The 23,883-nt window shown below is 43.8% G+C and overlaps 1 long non-coding RNA gene across 2 annotated transcripts; it reads left to right on the top strand.

The window, feature by feature from the left end:
- The first annotated feature begins 2,682 nt into the window (after nt 1-2,682).
- LOC132592865 (uncharacterized) lies at nt 2,683-12,626 on the top strand. Of its 2 annotated transcripts, none has more exons than XR_015947772.1 (3): nt 2,683-2,906; nt 7,002-7,256; nt 8,032-12,626. It is a non-coding gene; the product is annotated as an uncharacterized LOC132592865 (long non-coding RNA). The 2 variants fall into 2 exon arrangements; XR_015947771.1 differs by having other exon boundaries at nt 2,695-2,906; nt 9,087-12,626.
- Nucleotides 12,627-23,883: the final 11,257 nt, after the last annotated feature.

Raw genomic sequence — 23,883 nt, 5'->3', positions numbered from 1 at the left:
AACCCAATCTGAAAGGGCATGGAAATGGGCTATTTTCTTGTTTTAAAGTACCCAGTTTTTGAGGGTCTGACATCCATGTCAGGCACAATTTGCAAGTTCCGTAGGGGGTATTATCAGCATATGAATGAATAAAGTAAACAATAACATACTCTCCAAGTGTCTCTATTTTCCAGGGACAGTCCCAGATATACAGAAGCCGTCCCTGTTTCTGATTTGATCCTGAATGTCCTACTTTTCCATAGGTAAAGGGGCCCCTGACCATCAGGTCCAGTCGTGTCCGACTCTGGGGTTGCGGCGCTCATCTCGCTCTATAGGCCAAGGGAGCCGGCGTTTGTCCACAGACAGCTTCCAGGTCATGTGGCCAGCATGACAAAGCTGCTTCTGGCGAACCAGAGCAGTGCACGGAAACGCCGTTTACCTTCCCGCCGGAGCGGTACCTATTCATCTACTTGCACTTTGACGTGCTTTCGAACTGCTAGGTTGGCGGGAGCTGGGACCGAACAACAGGAGCTCACCCCGTTGCAGGGATTCGAACCGCCGACCTTCTGATCAGCAAGCCCTAGACTCTGTAGTTTAACCCACAGCGCCACCTGGGTCCCTATTTTCATCTGAGAAATGTTGGATGGTATGGAGTTATGCAACTCCTGAGCCAAGAAGATAAGTAACTATACAATCTTTAGAACACATCAGAAGGCAGCCCTGTACAGGGATTTTTAAAAATGTTTCATATTTAGTATGTTTTGATGTATATTGGAAGCTGCCCAGAGAGGCTGGGGCAACCCAGTTAGACGAGTGGGGTATAAATACTGTATATTCCGGTATATAAGACGACTGGGCATATAAGACGACCCCCAACGTTTCCAGTTAAAATATAGAGTTTGGGATATACTCACCGTATAAGAAATACAACCTGGCATATAAGACGACCCCCGACTTTTGAGAAGATTTTCCTGGGTTAAAAAGTAGTCTTATACGCAGGGATATACAGTAATAAATTTGTTGTTGTTGTTGTTGTTGTTGTTGTTGTTGTTGTTGTTGTGAAGTAGGACGTTCCTATTTTGATCAGAAAAATGTTGGAGTGTATGCAATATTAGCAACATGTGAATGAATAAAATTATTTTCAAAACCCGCCACTTAGGTGCAACTAAAAATGTCGAACAAAACACGTCAGAGAGAAAATAGTGGCAGGAAGAAGTGGGGGTAAACTTGGTTTCCCTCCTCCCTCCCTTTTTTGGCAAGCTTTTAGGAAACAGCAGACCTCAACGGAGCACATTTAACGCTAAAACAAAGCTGCCCACCTTGCTTTCAGTGTCAGGAAATAGAGCAGTTTCTCCTTTTGACACAAGAATGAGTCAAGAGACATGTGTTAAACGGACAATTATTTAAAATAAAAGGAAATGACCTTAGGAACAGCTGCAGCAGCTCAGGCTGGGGAGAGCTGAAAGCACACAGCAGAGGGCCCTGAATGAAACAAGATCACTGTGTAAATGGAATGCACACAGCATCGTTCCTGGTCTTTTTTAGAACCGGTGCTGCAAAGGACCAGAACAGAAGTACAACTTGAATTGCCCTTGAGCTCCCTGAGTGAATCTCCCATAGGACCACTGCAAAATGTTGCAAAAGCAGACGAAAAGGATGAACGGTAAAAAGGCCGAGGCAAAAAGAGAAAGTGTGCTTTGAAAAAGCCACGTGCCGAAAACATTACAGGACCACCTGAACAATGTTTTTTTTAAAAAAAAAAAATTACTGAAAGATCCCAGAGTCATGTGACTAAACTTCCAATCTGCATGAACAGCAAGAGACTCAGCAGGAACTGGTGCAGAAATTAACCAGGCCTGCGCCATCATCGTCCTGCTTGCAAGAAGGCTTAGCCTGTTGATGCTCTGTGTGTCCATATCCTTCATGGCGCATCTGTACAGCTATTAAATTGGATAATCCCTCTGGCCTTTGATACATTTCTGGACATGATTATTTCATTACTCGCCGTATATCAGTAGGATCATAATAAAAAGGACTTCTGACAACCTGCCAAGAGTTTTGTGGCCTTGTAAACACAAAAGTGCTCTAATAAAATTTTATTAAGTGTTAAAAAGTCATAAAAAGTGAAATAACATAAACTACGAAATTTACTGTCCTCAGCAAATGCTGAAAATATCGTCCATAGTAAAAATTAAATTAGCATGTAATAGAGAGAGAGAAAGGAATAGAAAGAAACAGTCTGGGGGTTTGAAAGCTAGGGAAATAATCACATTGCAAACGAATATGAGTCATGGGGATTTAGCTGAGTGAGATTCTTTCTTTTTATTGGGGAAGGAGAATTTGACTAAATATGCAGGTTAAGGAGGAGGGTTCTAAGGTCACCTGTGTTCTTGAAGCTGTCGATACTTGGGTTGAGAAATAATATATTGCTGGCTGCACGAAGAAATAACGGCGAAGGAAGGACCGGCCGTCCACTAGGGTGCGCTGTGCGACTAAGAATATCTGCATGCTCCTTGCAGAGGCCGGGAATCATAACTTCGCACCGAAAAATAATCCTATACATCAAAAAGAATGCCGCCACTCCCCCACCTTAAAGAAATTGCCTTTCGTCTCTCCCCCGTCCCGGTTCCTTGCAAACAGAAAGTGGGAAGGGGGGATGAAGTGCAGAAAGCAATGCAATATATATGCACAGCCTCTTCCTCCTGGGAAAAAGCGCGCGGCAAGCAAGTCCCCACACGCTTCCACGCTTCTCACGCAACTTGAACTCCTGGTGCAGAGACAGAGAGAATGAGAGAGGAGACAACCCACAATGATTCTCTGACTTTTAACGTGGGGAGGGGTGGGGTGTCTTCAAGCGGCAGCACACATCCTTTTGGCGTTCCTAAAACTCAGTGCACCACTAGCGAGGATAATGCAGCCCAACCCAAGTAAGTTTGGAATGCTTTCGGTTTGCTTTTGATCCAGCAAGAGAGGGTTGTGGGGCACAATAGTGAGAGGCCAAGAGGAATAATGTGGCATAGAGGGAGTTTGTGATACATTTTCCCCACCCCACCCCGCGATCGTCCACAGAATATTTGGGACTAATAAGGCTCCCCCTCCGTGGAATTTACTCCCCTGCCATACAATGCCTAGGCTCGGGGGCAATGAAAGCTGCGGTGCAGATGAGAAAACTAAGATGAGATCCTATGTACCATTTTGGGGAGGGAGGAATAAAACTCCGCTGGGCGCAGCCACGCGCGAGCTTGTTTGGGAGGCAGTCCCATTCACCCATAGCTGCCAAGTTATCCCTTTTTTTAAGGGATTTTCCCTTATGCTGAATAGGCTTCCTCGCTAGAAAAGGGAAAACTTGGCAGCTATGCATTCACCTCAAGGCAGACTTTACTTCCGAGTAAACACGCAAATATGGATGGGGGTGCGTGGGGGGGGGGGGCGCGACTCCAAAGCCTGATTCATTTTTGCTGCAGTTTGACATTGCTTCTTGGTTTGAAGGGAGCGCAGTTTTGTAGACCGCCTTGGAATCTTTTCGACGTAGGGCGGTTAAGAAAGGTTTTTTTAAAAAAAGAAAGAAGAAACAAATCCTATCTAATCCAGTGGGGTTGCTGCCTCCCAAAGAACTGGGGGTAAAATAGCAGCTTTAGTTATAGTGATCTGACTGGTTTTCCTGCAACCACACACACACACACACACACACACACACACAGTGTGCATGTGCATAAACATGTGTATTGTATAATACATATTATATATACGCACACACAATAGTGTGTGTATGTGCGCCCGCGCGCGCGCATCTCTGCTTTTGCACATCAGGAATTGGAATCCTTCTATAATGGGACTCTGGGTCAAGGACGGGCAGGGGGGGGGGTGTCACTGCGTGCCAGGAATCATTGAATTGTAGAGCTGGAAGGGTGCTCAAGGGTCATCTAGACCAACCCTCTGTAAGGCAGGCCCCTTTTGCCCAGCGTGGGACTCGAACCCACGATTAAGTGTCTCAAGCTCTACGGACCGAGCTAGCGCAACTGCAGTTTCCTAGTAGGGCTGGGTGGGGAACGACGACAGCCCGTCTGTGTACTAATAACTAACCCACCCCCACCCCCCAGTGCTCTGGCCCGTTCCCCAAATCTCACGGGAGTTGGGGGGGTGTGACTCCTGCGGGCCTGGCAGCGGATCGGAAGGGAAGCAGCCGTCGGAAATCCGCGCGGAGCCCTGCCTGCCCGCCTCCCTCTTCTGCGCTGGGCCAAAGGTGCCCATTTCACGTCGGGGGCGAGAAGAGCGCGCCTCCCGAGGATCCGCGGCGCTTCCTGCCCGTATATCCTCCGATTGTGTCCCTCGCCCGTGCGGCATCTCGGAGCGGGGCTGCGGCACGTCCAGGCCCTGCAGAGCAGGCCGCTGGCGGCGGCAAACAGGAACCCCGAGGGGAGGCAGCGCCCAGGGGGACAGCTCGTCTCTTGCAGGATATCCCTTTCGCTAGTTGGGTCCTTGCCTTCTCTTTTATGCCCTTTAATTCTCGCCAGAAAGGAAGCGAGCGCGTCCCCACGAGGACGTGCCACATATCTGGGGATGGGGGAGAGGCAGGAATGCGCATTTCTGCACGGACAGAGGAAGCTTCCTATTGCCAGTGGACGCCATCTGCCTTTCATGGAAGGAGGGTGATGTTCAAGGCCAGGCAACACGAAGCCCACACCGATCCATGGAAAGCCTTTAGGCTGCAATCGTATACCGCTTTTACCTGGGAGTAAGCCCCATCGATAGCATGCAGATAGTTATTTACAGTGCTAAAAACAGGCATTCCAAATGCACTCAATTGTGGGGGGCATTAAGGCATAAATGTGTGCCATCATGAAAGCAAACACTTTAAGCTGTTCTTTTAGAAGGCGAGATGCGGCCTGAGAACATTTGCTGAGCCAATTTAGGCAATGATCCAGGCTGTGTTTCCACAAGCATGTGCGGAACAGAAGTCACCTAAGGAAATCGGAGGCAAACAGAGAACTATTTTCAAAGTAGGCTACTTCTGTTCAATTAATTTAGCCTGGGTAGATTTTAAAAAAACGTGCATCCAATTCCATTGCTTCATGTGTGCAAATTTGTATAAGGGCCATCTTAAAAATCAGCAAGTGTTAAGGAAGAGGAGATTGTACAATACAGGCATGGTTTTTGATGACTTTCAGCAATATGCATCTATTTACTCCTGCTAAGTCAAATGGTGTTCAGTCCCAAGGAAACATGAATAGGATTATAACTTTAATGCACATAAGTGGTTTCTCCCCTTATATTATTATTGTACCGTAAGTTGCCACTCCTATAGAAACTTACTTGGGACAGAGTCGGTGTGATGGAACTCTCAGACTTACTTCTGAGTAGATCTGCATAGGATTGGGACTTTAGAACTCAGGTAAATGGTACTCCTTTTGTATTTTTTTATTACATCTTTTGTCAAGCCTCATTTTCTGCCCCCTCCTCATTGAAACAATGCTGCTGTGGGCATATTTATTGAATGGAATAAGGAGTGAACTTTATTATTATTATTATTATTATTATTATTATTATTATTATTATTATAAAAAGCTTTAATACGAGTTTAATAGCCATACTTGCAAGCCACAAATCATGTACTTGAATTGTGACATGACTGCTTTAGAGTAAGGCAGTATCTAGTAATTAATGTCCAGTGCTCTGATCCAAAAATGTTTTTTGAAGGGAAAATAGCCAATATGCTTGACTTCTAAGTGACTGAACCTAGGACTGGGGTACAGATCACATTCTAAGACTGCTTGATTATTTTAAAAAAGGAAACATTTTAAAAGACACATCTTATTTCCTATGACACTGTAACTGAATATATTTTTTTCTATGTAAAAGTGCATTCCAAATAATGGATATTTCAAGCCATTATTTTCATATCATACTTAGTAGACTACAAACTGTAACTGACTGCCAATAATAATATTTATACTGGAAGCAGTAGAACAGTACAGTTAACACTCCAGTCCTAAACACACTATATCAAAGGAAGTCTCACTAAAATCCTAGGGACTTACAGACATGGAAAGCCACTGAACTTTGACAAAGTTCTACATAAACATATAGAACTTTAGAACAAAGATAGATGAATGCATTTATTTTATAAACTGAGTAAAAACTCAACCATTAAAGCAGGACTAATGCGCTGTCTCTTCATTTTGGATAAGAAATCTGCTTGAAAGCTGGCATATTAATGCATTACCATACTTAGTTTAAACTATTATAATTCTTTTCAGTTTTCTAGATCTGACAACTGTTCCATGCACAATTAATGGATTTGAGTTACTGTTTAAGTTCCTCAAACAAATTGTTTAACATCTACTATATGGCAGTTGCATTTTTGCCGAAGGGACCGTCTTACACTTGGAAATGCCATTCATCAATGCAAGATGTCTTTGTTTGTATTGGAAGGAAGAGTTTGGCCTCCACATTTCTGAGAGCAGATTTCTCTTTAATATGCAGGATGTTTGGGTTACCCAATGCAGTGGATTTCCTAAGCAAATTTCTCTGCAATTCCCCAGTTTAAGCAACTGCTGAGTCAGTGGCAAAAGACCACTAATACATTCTCAGTTCAAATGTGTAAAGATACAATGCAGGAAGCTGAAAGACTGATCTTGAGGAATGGTGAAAAAGATATATGTAGCAGAGTGAAAAGTATCTCTGAATCCTGTTACTGTATTAGAGTTTGCTGTTTTGTTCAACAGCACTGGGAAATGCACCAAACATGTTGCAAATCTTAATATACTATGGACCATATAAATCTAGTTAGGGTCCGAACAAAGAGGCACATGTAATACAGGAGGAAGAAAATGATGCTGGATGTTGGAGTGACATCTCCAACCCTTCATTTCCACTAAACAGCAACTTTTGCCTATTATCTACAGCACATTGCGCTTTTCCTTTTTTACAAAACTCCTTTGAATTTCATTCCCACCCTTTTGAATCTGGAAGAGCACATTCATATATTTTTGCAGTAACTCAATTGCTTTGTATCTTTCCAGATCATAGCAGTTTAACAAAGGCATCTGAACAGACAGCAAGGGCGTACCTTCAAACCACATTTTCTTTTTTTTTAAAAAAAAACAACAACTTTATTTTCCTACTTATTTCAGTTGTTTGCAAAGCCATTTTTCTCCAGGGTAATTATAAAGTTGCAGAAGGAAGAGTATTTTAAAAGATGTAATCCATTAGTTACTCACAGCGCAAGCCTGTGTACAGAAGTAAACTCTCTTGAGTTCAATGACCTTTACTCCCAGGTAAGTGTGTATTGTCAATCTTCTGTAATTAGTTAGGACCTATATGCTTCTAGATTTACTATTTGCATTGTACTGACTGAGAGCTGGAGTGCTTGGATTTAATGTGATTTTAATCCCTTTGATCTCAGTTCTCAAACAGTTTAATAGAACACCGGTTTAACAGGTTGTTGAACTGAGCCAACAAAAATGTGGATCTCGGCTAAACCAAATGAAAGACTAATTATTATACACTTCAGCGTTGTTTCTTTGTCGCTCTAGGAATTTAGAAGCTTCAGGAATTATATGTAAAGGCTGCAGATTGCTGCTGCTTTTAAAAAAATAAATAAATGGATTCCATTTGCTTAATCCATAAAAGGACATGAAGGTTGCCTAAATCTGATTCAAATTCTGAATCAATGAAGGAATGACTTTCTATCTGATTGGTTGCAGAGAGGTCTCTTTCTAATCCTTTGAGTGCTGTTGCTTATGTAGGCAAAAGGGTCACCATCAGCTCTCAAGAGGGAGGTATCAGCAGACTCTGCAAAAGTACCCAAAACCTTTATGGGGAAAACAACCAACCTAGAATGAAAAACAACACAGTGAGGTCTGAGCATGTTGAATACTGAATGACTTTGGAGGGGAGGGGAGAAAAGGACTGGTGAAGGAATTGGGTAGAATCTTGAACGACAGCACTACACCCTTGTTAACATCTATTAGCTAAAATACCTAAATGGAACCTAAGATACAACCGAAGATATGTCTGTCATCTTCATAGCCTGTCTGTGTGCTTCCATAGGCATTTAACTGACCATGGGTAGACTGGACGAATGGTGTAATCCTAACCATGTCTACTCAAAAGTAAGCTCTATTGCATGCAATGGAACTTACTCCCAGGTGAGTAGATTGCAGCTTCGGTGGATCCTGGTCTTAACAAGCATGAGATATACTATGCTCTTAATCATCTAATTTGCTGGCTTGAGCTGTGATCCAGAACAGTAGGCCCAGGGGTTATGCAGGGGTTATGTTCCAGGAATCATACCTAAAAAACCAAATTGCGTATAGTAAAAAAAATCATTGGCTGGTGGGATTGCCAATATCGTTTTCCCTAGAATGCTTTCCACCCTCTTTAATTTTTTGCCACATGCATAAAGATGAACGCACACAAGTTAAATAAGCACAAGTTGCGGGCTTACTGTAGTCTCTTGCTCAGTGCTCAGGCTTGGCTCCAGTGGGATTTTTTCCCCTTAGTTCCTGTGTGCTTTGGTTTTCCCATGTCTTCGTTGGTTGGAAATTAGGTTTTTAATTTTTAATTTAACCTCAATTAATTTTTAATTTAACCTCAATTAAGAAGAAGAATTGAATTTTCAAATACACCTTTTGCCATCCATGCACCCACTTACAGTCTCTCCTCTCTTCTCTCTCTTGTGTGTGTGTGTTTTTTAAACAGATAAAGGATTAAGTCTTTGAACATACTGTATTGCAGTATTGTACAAGTTGATACAGTTTGGGGCATTCTTTCTGTATACATTCATACCAGACGGTTAGCAACAGGCAGGCTGTAAATCTTCCCATGAAAAGAAATAATAATTTAAAAAATGTGTAGTATTTCTGGTATTTTTGGAAGATACCAGCATTCTGACAAAGTCATCCAGGGGATTAATTCTCAGGCAACTCCAGGATATCAGCAACAGGACCAAAAAAGGCATTCTACAGGTGGATGCATATTGAGGCTACATTTTTCAGTTGTTCCCACGTTAATTCTGTTGCAGAATTTTCATGATAAACTAACCTCAACTGAGAATTATAATGGAAGGTGTGTTTAATTTGGTCTGAATTGTGTTTGTTTTGCAGAAAGAGAGGTGGTAGGGAAGAATCCGGGCAGGAACAGGCAGGAGAGGATGACCCAACAAAATATGTCCAACCCATCCATGGCTTATAGGACACCCCAGTCAAGAAGCTCGACAAGAATGTTTATCTAAAAGAAGAGAGCAGTCGGGATGCTCTGATTCCACCAAGATACAACTATTTCCAGTCTAGTGGCCAAATCATCTCATGACACTCCTCATCTTAAAAGGGTTGAGGGGCTTCTAGAGAAGGTCCTCTTTAACACTTGAGCAGATCTGAATGTTTGTAGGTAGACTGGATCCCAGCCAGCCATGTAGGGCTTGAAGGCTAAAAGCAGTGCTTTTAATTGTGCTCAGAGACAGGCTGGTAGCCACTGAAACTTTAAGAGCTAGCGTTTCATCCAGTTGGTCCTGGACAGCTATGCAGCAGCTCTGTCTGGACCTAATGAAGTAACTTGAAGGTTACACACCATGTGTTTCAGTAGTCTTTCCTAGAAATTACCCCAACATAGATAACCATGGTCATACTTTGTCTAAAATAAGGTATCAAACAAAAGTTGGAGGAGATAAATAGGTTGGACACTTTTCAAAAAATAGATCAGATTATATAATGCATTTGATAGGGATGGCAAATTTAATGCACAGACTGCCAGTTGAGGGTTCTAGTGTTTTCCTTTCAGCTGCTAAATGTACACATTGATCTCTGCAGGTACATCAGATATCTGAAGAAGTGTGCATGCACACGAAAGCTCATACCAATGGCAAACGTAGTTGGTCTCTAAGGTGCTACTAGAAGGAATTATTTTGTTTTGTTTCTCCCTTAGATGGTTGAGGGAAAGTCTCCTTTCATGAATATGTACCGGGGATGTGGCAAGCAGATGCGAGGTGATCTCCCATCTGAGTTTTGCGATCATATCTGGCACGTACATGCAAAACCTTCTGAGGTTTCAAGTAATTGCCAAGCATGATTGATAAACCCTGATGGTTTTTAAGATAAGCGAGGTGAGGCTCACTCCCCACAGCAGCACACAGTGTAAACAGAGACACACCTTCCTTGAGCACAGTGCCAGCCAGAATCATTCCGCGTCCCTCCTTCCAAATGGTCCACTCTCCCATACAAATGAACCCTTTGCTGTGGGAGTCATTGTGATGGATCCCCCACCTCACTGCTTAAACCTCAGAGGCTCTCCCTGTGCTTCTCCACAAACGGGAGAAAAAAAAAACCTCCAGAGTCCAAACTGGACTTGTCTCCAGAGTACCTCAGGCTCTGCGTTCGAAACCTATGGCCACCAGTGGGGTCTCCCTCCCTGGGTTCCCTACAGCTACAGTGTGCCTCTCCCTTAGGCAACTATGTGGCTCCTTCGGCTTCGCTAACCAGCCCTTTGTATGACAGGAGAAACAGCAAACAGTTTTCTCTTCCCCAGGAAAGCTTTGTTCTCCCCTCTTTGTCACACCTCTGAAGGTACTGAGACACTGCCGAGTCAGTGAACGTTTAAGCACATTTGACTTTATTATTTAACTTATAAACATGAGTTTCTTTGGTTCTTAAAAGCACATATCTTCTTTTATTTAACACAGTTTTCTTCATACAGCTCCTGCATCCCACTCTCTACCAACTCCCTAACTCCCATCTGCCAACTGCCTAACCACCTCTCCCTCGCTCGCACAACCCTCTCCCAAATTAACTCCCTCCCATTCCTTTTAAAACCCTGGCAGTCCCGCCCCTCAGGAATGGAATGTGTCATTTATCCAGGAGGTTGGGGTTTAACTCTCTGCACCCTGGAGTTCTTTTGCCCACCAGGCCATTCCGTCACAGTCATGATCCTGTTGCAGCTTACAGGGCTGTGGCAATGTTTACTGAGAGAATGGATCTGATATCTTAGCACCCCGGGGCAAGCATTGTGTAGCACATATTTCTATTGCCAGCAGAGCTTCAAAGAAAACTCCAGAAACCATCGCTTGACGAAACAAAACAAGGGCTATATTTATTTAAAATATAACAGCTTGGAGGATCGTCAAAATTTAATCAACTGGAATAACCGAAACAAAATATAGTCTGGCCAGGTAAGTTCCCTAAGGCAGGAGGGCTCATCTCGCTTCACTCTCCTGGGCACGTCTGCAGGCTCATCCTGTAGCCCCACAGCAAGGACTGGAAGGCTGTGCAAACTTCACAAGCACACCATGGCACTGCCAGTTTGGCCTTCATCCAGAACCTCATGCCAAGCCAAAGGGACACTCCCAAAATCCCGCAAGCCAAACCTATGTTGTGTGACCAAAGAGTAGCCAGTAAAGCCTCAGATATTTACTCTATCAGATATTAAAATTCACTTTCCTGCCTGACTAAAAGCCAGCTAATTCAATTTTTAAAATGCCGCTGTAGCATAAAACAGGCAGCAATATGAAGTAGGAAAAAAGGAGGCCAGTCAGGAGCTCCCCCCAAAATTCATACTACAGTACTTTCATTCTGCAAAGCACCTTCCGCAGCCTCCCAGGGTGCTGACATTTGCTGAAAATCTCATTACATCCTTTACTGGGATTTCCAGTGAGAATTCAGAGAGTATGCGTGTCAATGCACCTGAGAGCTGGTGGTTGTTGTTGTTAAAAGTGATGTATTTTTACCTTTAAAAAAAATAAGGACAGAAAGTTTTATGGGGTTTCTCAAGGTAAAAGGCGGGGCTGCTTAGAAACTAAATCTGCTAGTGTACCAATCTCAGATGCCCAGTAGCCAGCCTTCCCAGTCTCCCTTCAGTTAAAGCCCAGTGTTGGCAACTCCTGCAGTTGGTTCCCACCCCCCTTGGATCAGGAAGGTTGGGCATCTGGGGAGGCTGCAGAGTGCTGCACAAATGTTTAACAGAAAGAGGGTTAGAAGCCTGCCACCCCCAGCCGCCTTGAAGCAGTAAGATAAAATCAACCCGGCCGCTATTAAAATGCTAATGAAATTCTAAGACCTCCGAAGAATAAGGGAAAAATGGAAGCCTCTTTCATAGGGTGAAGAAAACTTTTGAAAAATTGGAGGACAGGTTTTGGCACAGCTCTAATTAGCGCTCCCATGCACAGCCATTGCTTCTGGAGTGCTTTTGATATTGCAGCTTGAATGTTCTCTGCAGCTGTGTAATCCCCCATTTGCAAGTCACTGCCTGCAGATATCAAACTCCTGTGAGCACAGTCTGTCTAAGCTACAGATTCTGAAATGAAGGCCTGGAGCCATATATTCACATGGGTGCAACTAACGAGAAGAACGAGGCTTTCATAATGAAAAGCCATTTTTTTAAAAAAAAATATTTCAGGGCAATGCAAGGAGTGCAATTTAAGGAAGCAATCGTACATTTGGAAAAATAGAATGGGCTAAGTTAGAATAACAGAATTTTGCAGTTCGTGTCAATGCAAAATCCTATGTATTTAGGGTAGGTGTTTTGCTTTTTAAAGTAACAGTATGACACTCACAATGCAATTCTGAAGAACGTGTTGGTAATTCCAAAGTGTGCGATGTACGCGCGTTATCTGTATTTTTTCCCCATTAAAAGTGTTCCGTCTTTGTGAATCTGAATTTGGGGTTTTGAAATTATTTCAGTCCTTTATATCACTTTATACTTGGGGTTGTTGGTTGGGGTATTATTATTATTATTATTATTATTATTATTATTATTATTATTTCCACCTACGGCTAATTACCGCTTTGTTCAATGACTTCATCTGCACAGTGGAAATTCCCCCTCCCCCCCTCCTAAATTTGTTCTGAGGGTTCCCCTGACCTTTTGGAGCATATCTAAAGCTGGCATGGGGCATGCGTACGGGGAGAAGGGAGGGAAGACCCATTGTACAAGCAGAATAAATCCCCTCTGCACATTTTCCAAATACTGCCCATTATCTGTATGCACTGAGAACCCCTGTATACACGGATGTGGCCTGGAAGGGGTGTCATACCTCTGTGATGTCTAGTACAGTCAAACCTTGGATCCCGAAAGCCAAAAACCTGGAAGTAAATGCTCCAGTTTTCGAAGTATTTTCAGAAGCCGAACGTCCGGCGTGGCTTCTGCTTGAGTGCAGGAAGCTCCTGCAAGCAATCAGAAGCTGCCCCTCGGTTGTTGAACATTTCAGAAGCCAAATGGGCTTCCGGAATGGATTATGTTCGACAACTGACGCCTGCTTCTTGGGAGAAAAGCAATGACAAACCTAGACAGCATCTTAAAAAGCAGAGATACCACCTTGCCGACAAAGGTCCTTATAGTTAAAGCTATGGTTTTCCCAGTAGTGATGTATGGAAGTGAGAGCTGGACCATAAAGAAGGCTGATCGCCGAAGAATTGATGCTTTTGAATTATGGTGCTGGAGGAGACTCTTGAGAGTCCCATGGACTGCAAGAAGATCAAACCTATCCATTCTGAAGGAAATCAGCCCTGAATGCTCATAGGAAAGACAGATCCTGAAGCTGAGGCTCCAGTACTTTGGCCACCTCATGAGAAGAGAAGACTCAGTGGAAAAGACCCTGATGTTGGGAAAGATTGAGGACACAAGGAGAAGGGGACGACAGAGGACGAGATGGTTGGACAGTGTTCTCGAAGCTACGAACATGAGTCTGACCAAACTGCGGGAGGCAGTGCAAGACAGGAGTGCCTGGCGTGCTATGGTCCATGGGGTCACGAAGAGTCGGACCCGACTAAACGACTAAACAACAACAACAACAATGGTTCCTGTACATCGTTTTATTGCAGGCCTCTGTTCTTATTGCATATGAACCATCACATTTCCTTACCTAACATCTGTTAATCCAGGACAACTCTTGAAAGGGTCCACCCCCAACTCCTTTCTCAATTTAGCATTAAGGAAACCTAAGCACATAAATTCACTTAAGCATTGTGGCAGGCTTTGCAAATACCTCATTTTTGTATCAACGGATACAGAAGCTCTGCTGCAATTCTGCAAGGCTACATCAATTAAGATGTTACTGATTCCTTCTTAGTGCAATAAAACAGTAAGTGAGTGATATCTTCATATTATCAGATATTTTGCCAGTTCCGTCTTGATTGCACTCCAGTATTTTGCCATGAGCTCGTAGAACTATTTCTTTAGGAGGAGGTAACTTTTAATATGATCCCTGAGGAGCAAATGGTTTGAGGCCATGATCCCATTCATTTTTATTCATAGATCATGCCTTTTAATTTCAGCAGCTTTATATGATCACAAAGCCAAAACCAGAATGTACACTCTAATCCCTGTCCCAATAACACGTAAATGCAGAAACCAATTTTAATGCAGATCTATTCCTGTGCAATGAAAGACAGCTGTAAAGCAATCTATAAAAATGTAGGCATTGCATGCGCAGAGGTCACAGCCTTTCTCCGTAACCCATAGCTGCCAAGTTTTCCCTTTTCTCGCGAGGAAGCCTATTCAGCATAATGAAAAATCCCTTTAAAAAAGGGATAACTTGGCAGCTATGCCGTAACCGCTGAACTGTAATGTAACAAATTTGGCCACAACGTTCCATGCCCATCAGTGAGGGATCTGGCATAAAAAAAAAAATCCAAAAAAGCACAGCTTTCACACCTAAAATGGTGAATAAATGCAAAAAAAAGTGGCGCCCAAATTAGACGTCACCAGCAAAACCTCTGAAGACTCCAGCAGCATCCAATAGAAAGGCAGATTGCACGCTGTCACCAGCAAAAGCTCTGAAGGGCGGCGCCAAATAATGACATCATCAACCAAGCAACTGAAACCACCAAGGCAGCCATTACCAGACCCCTAGGCCCCTGACAGGCTGCTAGGCCCCCACTAGGCCTGGGGGGGGAGGGCAAGCGCCCGGATTGCAGGCCGCAGCACAGCCTTTGTTTTATGTAGGCCCCTAGGCCCCTGCCATGCCACTAGGCCCGGGAAGGGAGAGGGGGAGCACCCAGATCGCGGGCCGCAGCACGGCCTTTGTTTTATGTAGGCCCCCACTAGGCCCGGGTGGGAGAGGGGGAGCGCCCGGATCGCAGGCCGCAGCACGGTCTTTGTTTTATGTAGGCCCCTAGGCCCCTGCCAGGCTGCCAGGCCCCCACTAGGCCCAGGGGGGGGAGAGGGCGAGCGCCCAGATCACAGGCCGCAGCACGGCCTTTCTTTTACGTAGGCTCCTGCCAGGCTGCTAGGCCCCCACTAGGCCCGGGGGGGAGAGGGCGAGCGCCTGGATCACAGGCCGCAGCAGGGCCTTTGTTTTATGTAGGCCCCTGCCAGGCCGCCAGGCCCCCACTAGGCCCAGGGGGAGAGGGTGGGGGGGAGAAGGACAAAACAATTTAAAAAAACCAATCCACAAACATACAAAATACACAACAACACATACCAAAATCTCTAAAACCACACACCACACCAACTACCCACATTGTAAATACACCACAACACACAAACACACCACAGCCACATCTTAAACCCTACCCACTTCTGACCCACAAACAAAAAACACCCTACAAAACTAAATAAAATATCACCTTAATAAACAAACCTCTAAAAAACACACCATGAACAACCCATTAAGCCATATCTATCTATCTATCTATCTATCTATCTATCTATCTATCTATCTATCTATCTATGTAACAACTGCATGTGGGAGAGGGGGAATCACAGGGATAAATCGAGGGTGGGGAGAAGACAGTAAGAATCGCAGGGATAAGCCTGTGGTGGGGGGAGGAAGGGACAGGAAACGTCATGAATCAGAACAGGGTGGAGAAAATCACACTTCTTAAAATTAAAAAAACAAATAAAGCTACCAAAACAAACAAATGAAAATGCACAATCATAAGAAGACAAAAAAAATTAGAAACCATAAATACAAGCACAAAGTTGAAACATCCGGAAAGGCATATTACATCAAAACACTAACCAAAAACAAGTTCTGCAACCATTACTATTCAAAACACAAATAACATCAATAATCCCCCCCCCAAAAAATCCACAGCAACACGTGGCCGGGTCAGCTAGTACCTTCATAAAATCACAACCAACGGTACACAATCCTTTTGTTTCCATTCACAAAACACTTTAACTACTACTACTAACAAACAACAACAACAATATTTTTTATCTATATGCTGCCCATCTGACTGGGTTGCCCCAGCCCCAACAAAATATTAAAAACATGATAAAACATCAAACATTAAAAACTTCCCCAAACAGGGCTGCCTTCAGATGTCTTCTAAAAGTCAGATACAGTGATGCCTCGCAAGACGAATTTAATTCATTCTGTGAGTCAATTCATTTTGCGAAAAATTCATCTAGCGAATCCCATAGGAATGCATTGAATTTATTTTATTTTATTTTATTGCCCATAGGAATGCATTAATTGAATTTCAATGCATTCCTATGGGAAACCGCGATTCGCTAGACAAATTTTTCACAAAACAAATTCATCTTGCGAGGCAACCTCCGATCACAAAACCCATTCGTCTAGTGAAAAATTATTCTACCAGGGCATTCGTCTAGTGAGGTACCACTGTAGTTTTTTCTTTCCTTGACATCTGATGGGAAGGCGTTCCACAGGGTGGACACCACTACCGCGAAGGCCCTCTGCCTGATTTCCTGTAACCTCACTTCTCGCAGTGAGGGAACCGTCAGAAGACCCTCGGAGCTGGACCTCAGTATCTCGGCTGGATGCAGATAAAAATGCATTCTTTGGTGTATATACAAAACTTGCTGGACTGTTTTCGGATTGAAGGTCCATGCCCCCTAAGTTGGAGTAGCATATGCACTTTACACAGCTAGGTCCGTTTACATGATTACAATCTCATTTAGCACTGAGCCAAAAATTACCAGGTGAGTTTTTGAAGGATAAAGACCCTCTAAAGAATATCGCACAAAATGCGCCACCTACCCATGCATGCACAATTTTGTTACCCGCAAATATATATTTATTTACTTTTATTAAATCACCCTTCAATTCCATGGATCCCAGGGCAGTTCACAACATAAAAATACAATATCAAAACATAAAAAACATAATAAACAAAAGAACAAAAAAGCCTCAAAAACCAATACCCCCCCTCACAAACACATTTAAAAGGGGTATAAGATGTTAATAACATGGAGCGCTCTTAAGGGCCATTTTTACTGAGCCCTAGAAAATTCTAAACTAACAACAACAACAATTTATTTCTATGCCACCCATCTGACTGGGTTGGAATACAGATTATCATTTAGTGAGCAAGTCACTAATATAAAATAAAACTGACCTGAAAGCATTTTCATTTTGGTAATTTTATGTCACAGACAATTCCCCTCACCTCTACACACTTCTCTCAAGTCCCCTTAAGTTTCAATATAGGCATCAACAGTGTGATATAATCTGCAGATGCATGTCAGTGCCATTGTCGAGTTAACACCTGTATGTGCTGATATATGACTAGTACGTGTTGCAACAAGCATGCAAATAACTTTTAATTATCATACTACATAGTTTAAAAAGGACTGAAATTGTCATAACTTTTATATATTGCTCCATTACAACCTTTAAATAAATGTTTTGATGGAGATCAGCAGGGCTAGGCCAATTTATTCTTGTCTATCATTAAAAGGCCTTACACAAAGAAACAATACTGTTTCACATCAAGCTGTCACGTAGAGACATTTCCCTCCAACACCTGCTTGTTATGAATCGACGCAGGCTAAGAACAGTTTATCATGATGAAGATAGCGATTCTTGCAAAGCCTTTAAGGGAACCAGTTTTCATATAATACAGGTAATATTTCAGAAATGTCTAAAATATACGTTCAGCGCTATGAACATATATTTGACTTAACCTATTACTTCCCAGAGATCAACTTTAAAAATGTATTTACTTACAATTCAACAAAGTGGTCCCACTAGCAGATAGCCATGCAAGGACTTCCACTAGTGGAACTGGGCTCCCCCTCCCAATCTCCCACCCCCAATTGGTGTGTGTGGGTCAGGCAAACTTGCCTTCCCCAGGGGAAGGAAAGAGGAGATTCTTCCATCAGGCAATCAAAACTGCTTCTGCTGATGGGGCAATCTCCTTTGCACTATGCTGACACATTAGCAAAAAAAAAAGTTATCTGGGTGGTTTACAGTTAAAATACTAGAAATAAAGTACAGTATAGAAATACAGCAGCCAGGTCAGGCATACCCAAACTCGGCCCTCCAGATGTTTTGGGACTACAACTCCCATCATCCCTGACCACTGGCCCTGTTAGCTAGGGATGATGGGAGTTGTAGTCCCAAAACAGCTGGAGGGCCAAGTTTGCCTATGCCTGATGTGGGTGCTGCTAGGCAAGTCTCTCTGGAGAGGGTGTTCCACAGTGGGGGAGCCATCACTGGATAGCTTAGTGAGTAGAATGTGAGACTCTTAATCTCTGAGTTGTGAGTTCGAGCCTCACATTGGGCCAAATATTCCTGCCATCCCATGCTGGGATGATCCTTTCTAAGTCTACAGTTCTATGATTCTGTGAAAAAGCCCTCTCCCTTTTGGCCACCTTCCTCACTTCATGCCTTTTTCACACCCATACATATCAGTCACCCAATGAAAGTGTCAAAGTTAACTAGATTTGCCTGTAGGCATATTTTCAGATAGATCTGGGATAGCATAATCAGTAGAGCATGAGACTCTAAATCTCGTGGGTTTAAGTCTCGTGTTGGGCAAAAGACTCCTGCATTGCAGGGGCTTGGACCAGGTGACCTTCAAGGTCCCTTCCAACTCTACAATTCGTCTCCACCCCCATCGTTCAGCCCAGACACTGAGGTCCAGCTCCGAGGGCCTTCTGGCAGTTTCTTGGTGGTGGTTCCCGCCCTGTAGAACACCCTTCCATTAGATGTTAAGGAAATAAACAACTATCTGACTTTTAGAAGACATCTGAAGGTAGCCCTGAAGTAGGGAAGTTTTTAATGTTTGATGTTTTATTGTGTTTTTAATATCCTGTTGGAAGCCACCCAGAGTGGCCTGGCCAGATGGGCGGGGTATAAGTAATAAAATTGTTGTTGTTGTTGTTGTTGTTGTTGTTGTTGTTGTTGTTGTTATCTTCTGCCTTCTCATTTAACATCCATAGGGTTTCATTTTGTTTTGTGATACTGTTCTCCAACCAAACATGTACAAAAATGCATATATTTGGTGCAAGTACGCATTAACATGTATAAATTTGTTAAGATGACATACAAAAATGGGTGTATTATGATGAATGCTGATTAAAATAGCAAACTGATACTGAAATATGGTGAAAAAACGGAGAAATGGGAAACAGAGATAAACCAAAATTGACCAATTCCTCCATCCCATTTTGTCACTGTGGTTCTATCATAGGCAAGAAGGGCCTCTCCATCAGGCTAATTCACAAATGACAAACACTGTCACCTGTTAACCATGTCCTTTGGCTACTTGGTTCTACCTGGTAGAAACTGTTTCTATCCACAAATAAAGGACGGCCTCATTTAGAAAGTGGTGTGAGAATATTTCCGTCTCTCAGGACACTCCACTGCTGGCTTCAAAGTTACCCGACAAAAAAACAAAAAGAAAAAAAAGGCTTCAAGAGGAGGCTGCAGCATGAAATTGCTGAACTAGAATTTCTCAGCAAATTTGATTCTATTCGATTAAGACTTAATCAGGACTCTGGTCTTCTTTCTCGCTGCAGGTGTTAAATTAGGTTAGTGCAGCTGGAAAGAAAGTCTTGTCACAATGGCTGCTGTTGCGAACATGTCATCCTGTTCTTATCCTGCGTACATTTGGGAACGCCAGGAAAATGACTGAGGGCTACTGCTGCCCTTCATATTTTATAGTCTTTGTGTTGTGCACCACAATGGTGCATGTGTGTGTGTGTGTGTGTGTGTGTGTGTGTGTGTGTGTGTTTATATATGCTTATTGAAGATAACACTGAATGTGTCTGACAGAGTGGGCTCTTGACCAGTGCATGAAAACCTCTGCCACGTGACTTTTGTTTGTATTTTAAGGTGCTAAAGGGCTATTTGATCAAGTCATAGGTGATTTGAGAAAAAAATATGAGACTTGTTTGTATGGGGCAGAAATTTCACCCTAAATGATTGCCCCACAAAATAGATCTGGTGCCTTTGTAGATCCCTGAATAGCATTTCATTAATATTTGCATGGTAGCACTGCTTCACTTAGATGCAAACTGTTATATAGTTGTTCATTTCAAATGGGTGGCTGGCAGGGGCGTACCCAGGATCAAAACTAGAGGGGGCAAGCCATGGTCATTCAGGGGTGGGACCAAGGCACAGGAGGGGAGGGGCCACAATGTGGGAATGTGGGCGGGGCTACGGAGCACAGGTGAAACTGACTCCAGGAAGAAGTTTCATCCTGGGCGCCGCCCCGGGGGAGAGTGTGTGTGTGCGGCCAGGGGTGTCGCAATCGGGGGGGCCGGGCTCCACTTTGTGGGGGGCAGCGCGGCATCCCCTCGCCACCTCCACTGACGGCTGCCCCGCCTGAGTAGGAGGAGGAGGGAGGGAGAGAGGGAGGGCTGGCTGAGCAGCCGAGAAGCTGCGCACTCGAGTTGCCTCGGCTTCCCACAGACCCGGCGGGGGTGCGAGCTTCAGGCTCTTCTTGCGGGACCCCGACACAACTCCAGCTCAGCTGCAGCCACCGTGAAGCAGGACAATTTATTTTAATTTTTTTGCTTCGGGGGGGCAGCTGTCCCCCCTGCCCCATGCTGGGTACGCCCATGGTGGCTGGGCTCTTGTTCAGACACTTATTTAATTTTATTTAATTGTTTAACTGTTTTCTTTAAACTGATGTGACAACCTCTCATATATGAGGTATGGTCTTTCAAAACATGCAACACAATCCTATCAGAACTATTCCCTACATAGTTCTATGGGACTTACTCTTAGCCTGAAATACTTATATCTGCATTTCACTTCATTACTTATGATGTTGGGAAATGTTTATTTAAAAAACCCCAAATAGCTTTTTTTTAAAAAAGATATGTTGTAGCAAGATCAGCTGGACGTGTAGTAGGCTGCAATATAAATTAATAAAGTAGGGTTTTAGAGCTGATTTTTAATAAGTACAACTCATTTTTTAATTTTATTTTATATAGGTTTTATAGCTGTTTAATTCAAAAGGAAAAGGGAGCGCAAGTGCCCTGGTTGTGTGGCGATACCCCGATCCCTCCCAGAGTAAATAAGGACACTGGACAAATTGCATAAGGTTAATGGGCGTTAAAGGCCACAACTTTATTGATTACGGATGTAGAGAGGTATTGGCATAGGCATTGGACCTAACCGTCTATATCCGACTCCAGCCCGCTCTGCTGGCAGTCTGAGAAGGGTTAACCACCGTTGGGGAATCCTGCGATGCACATCAACTAGGACTCACCCTGGGGCCACCGCTAGGGGGCGTGCCTTTTGGCCCTCACCTACCACGGCTTCGGACTTGGCCACGCCCCGGACTCCTTAAGGGAGTACCCTTCAGCATTTTGGGGGAGGTGATGGCAGCAACCTCCCCCCCACCTGTAACCTTTCAGAGATAATCCAATGCCTACCGCCGAAAACCAAAGTTGTGACGAGTTGCTACGAAGTAGGCGAAAACCACCAGGCCAGAGCCAATTCAAAAGCCAATTCAAAAGCCCATTCAAAAGCCCATTCAAAAGCCCATTCAAAAGCAATTCCGGAGCCAAATCAAGAGCCAAATCAAGAGCCAAATCAAGAGCCAATTCAAAGCAATGTCGAAAGGAAGGGCCCTGCCTAATGGGAGGGTGGGCAGGGAAAAACGTGGCGGCTGGGGTCAGGAAAAAAGAGACTGAATCCCAGCCGCGCGCTCGCTTAAATTAGCGAGCCACACCCCCCTGGAGTGTCGAGATTGGACACGCCAAGGGAGCACCGCGTCTGGGAGCCAGCCAATGGGCTGGGAGAATGGCACCCCATTCTCCCAGCACGTGCTCGGGCTCGTGGCCCGCCCACAACCTCACCTCCTTCTACGTCGGAAGTGACTTTGGCAGGAACAATTGGACAGGAGCTCATTTTAAATCGATCACTGCATTCAGGATCATTTGACTGATGGACCAGTCAGCGAAAGAAGCTAGAAACCAGTAAACGTTGTTTGGATCATCCTCATTCTACAAGTGAATTTCTACATGGCCTGGAATCCCCAACACTTAATTAGCCAGACTTTAATTGAGGGGTCCATTTTGTACCTGATGATGAACTTGCAAGTTTGCAGTAAAAAAATAAATGTGCTCTCAACCTAGCAGGTTCTGAGTTTTCAACTAAGCGCAGCCTCCAGAAAATTGGAAAGAGGTCAAGGGGAATCTGAACTCCCATGAAGTATCTTGAATTTTAGTTCAACAGTGTCAAAGATTGCTTTGGAAACATTCATTAATCTTCGTGACATATTTGTGACATCACAACAGATCAGAGATGGTTAAAAATGAAGCTCATGGCTGACCTTTTTCAATGTCATGCCAAGTCAGTAGTAGAACCTGGGAGTCAAGACTAGGGGTCTGTGGGGGGTGGGATTCAGTTCAGGTTGAACCTGAATCTATCAAATTTGCACTTTCCGAAACAGCACATGAACCGAAACACAGCAATCTCCCCAAATTTCCATGTATCTGAATTTTGCTGGGCAGTTTGCCATGCTCTGTTTACAGAAATGCATATATTAGGGGGAATTGTGAATAAAAACAACACGGGGGGGGGTGATCATGTATAGGGAAATTGCTAGCAAAAATGTGTCCCCTTAGTCAAAACTGCATATTAAAATGTGTTTATAGGGAGAAATTTGCACTAAAATACTGACGAAATTTCATTAGTATTCTCCCCCCTCCCCCAAAAAAACCCCCACCACAAATGGCTGCAAAAAGCAGAGAGAACTGAATTTAAGATTGGAAAACTGAAAGAACTGAAATTGACTGATCCTTCCACCTCTAGTCAAGACTTGTAGCCTTGCACTTGGTAGTAGTAGTAGTAGTAGTAGTAGTAGTAATAATAATAATCTGTACCCTGCCCATCTGACTGGGTTGCCCCAGCCACTCTGGACGGCTTCCACATATATAAAAACATGACAAAACATTAAACCTTAAAACCCTATACATGGCTGCAACAACATCCAACAGTGACCTGACAATTGAATTGAGTTGCCTTGTTTTCACCATACCGGTAAGGCTGCAGTCCTGTACACATTTACCTGTGAGTAACAGAGCAATCTTTAATCAGGGCCCAGGAAGACATGACACAATGTATCCACCACCATATCTGAAGCTCTGCCACCTTCAGCCAACCAGGATGAAAGGGGTTTGGGAGCAATTGCTCCACTACTACTCAACCTTCCTTAACTGGTTCGGTTGAGCTTCCTTCTTCCCAAGCCAGATTACACACCACTTATCCCAGGATGGACTGCATAGTTATTTCACCAACAACTCCTGCATATGGGATCCTTGTCCTATTGGACCAGCTGGCAGAAAGGGTCATCTGGTGGGATCACTTGGTAAGATTTAAAGAGCTACTGCTGAACTGGAATAAATTCCTTGGCGAAATTAATATTGGTACGCCATGGTGGGGGGGGAATAGATGTTTTTTAAAGGCCATTGCATCTCCATTTTGATAAGCATCAGTGTGGTGATGTTTGCAGCTCACAGTATTTTGGATCACACACACACACACACACACACACACACACACAAACAGGCAATATTTTGGAGCCTCTTTTCCTGCGTTCCATTTTTTAGGTCCATAATGTGTGCTGGCCTGCAGTTTGCCAGGTGGCTCACTTGACATACCTTGTGATGGCTAACTCTGTGTGGTTTGGACAAAGCGATGCCAAGACGTTTCATCTTGCCCAACTGACTCACAAGACTGAGAAAATATTGCAGCATTTAGCT

The sequence above is a fragment of the Zootoca vivipara genome, chromosome 1 (assembly GCF_965207765.1).
Source record: "Zootoca vivipara chromosome 1, rZooViv2.hap1.1, whole genome shotgun sequence".
Lineage (NCBI taxonomy): Eukaryota > Metazoa > Chordata > Lepidosauria > Squamata > Lacertidae > Zootoca > Zootoca vivipara.
Note: the sequence above shows the minus strand (reverse complement) of the source record. Positions and strands in the feature narration are given on the sequence as shown.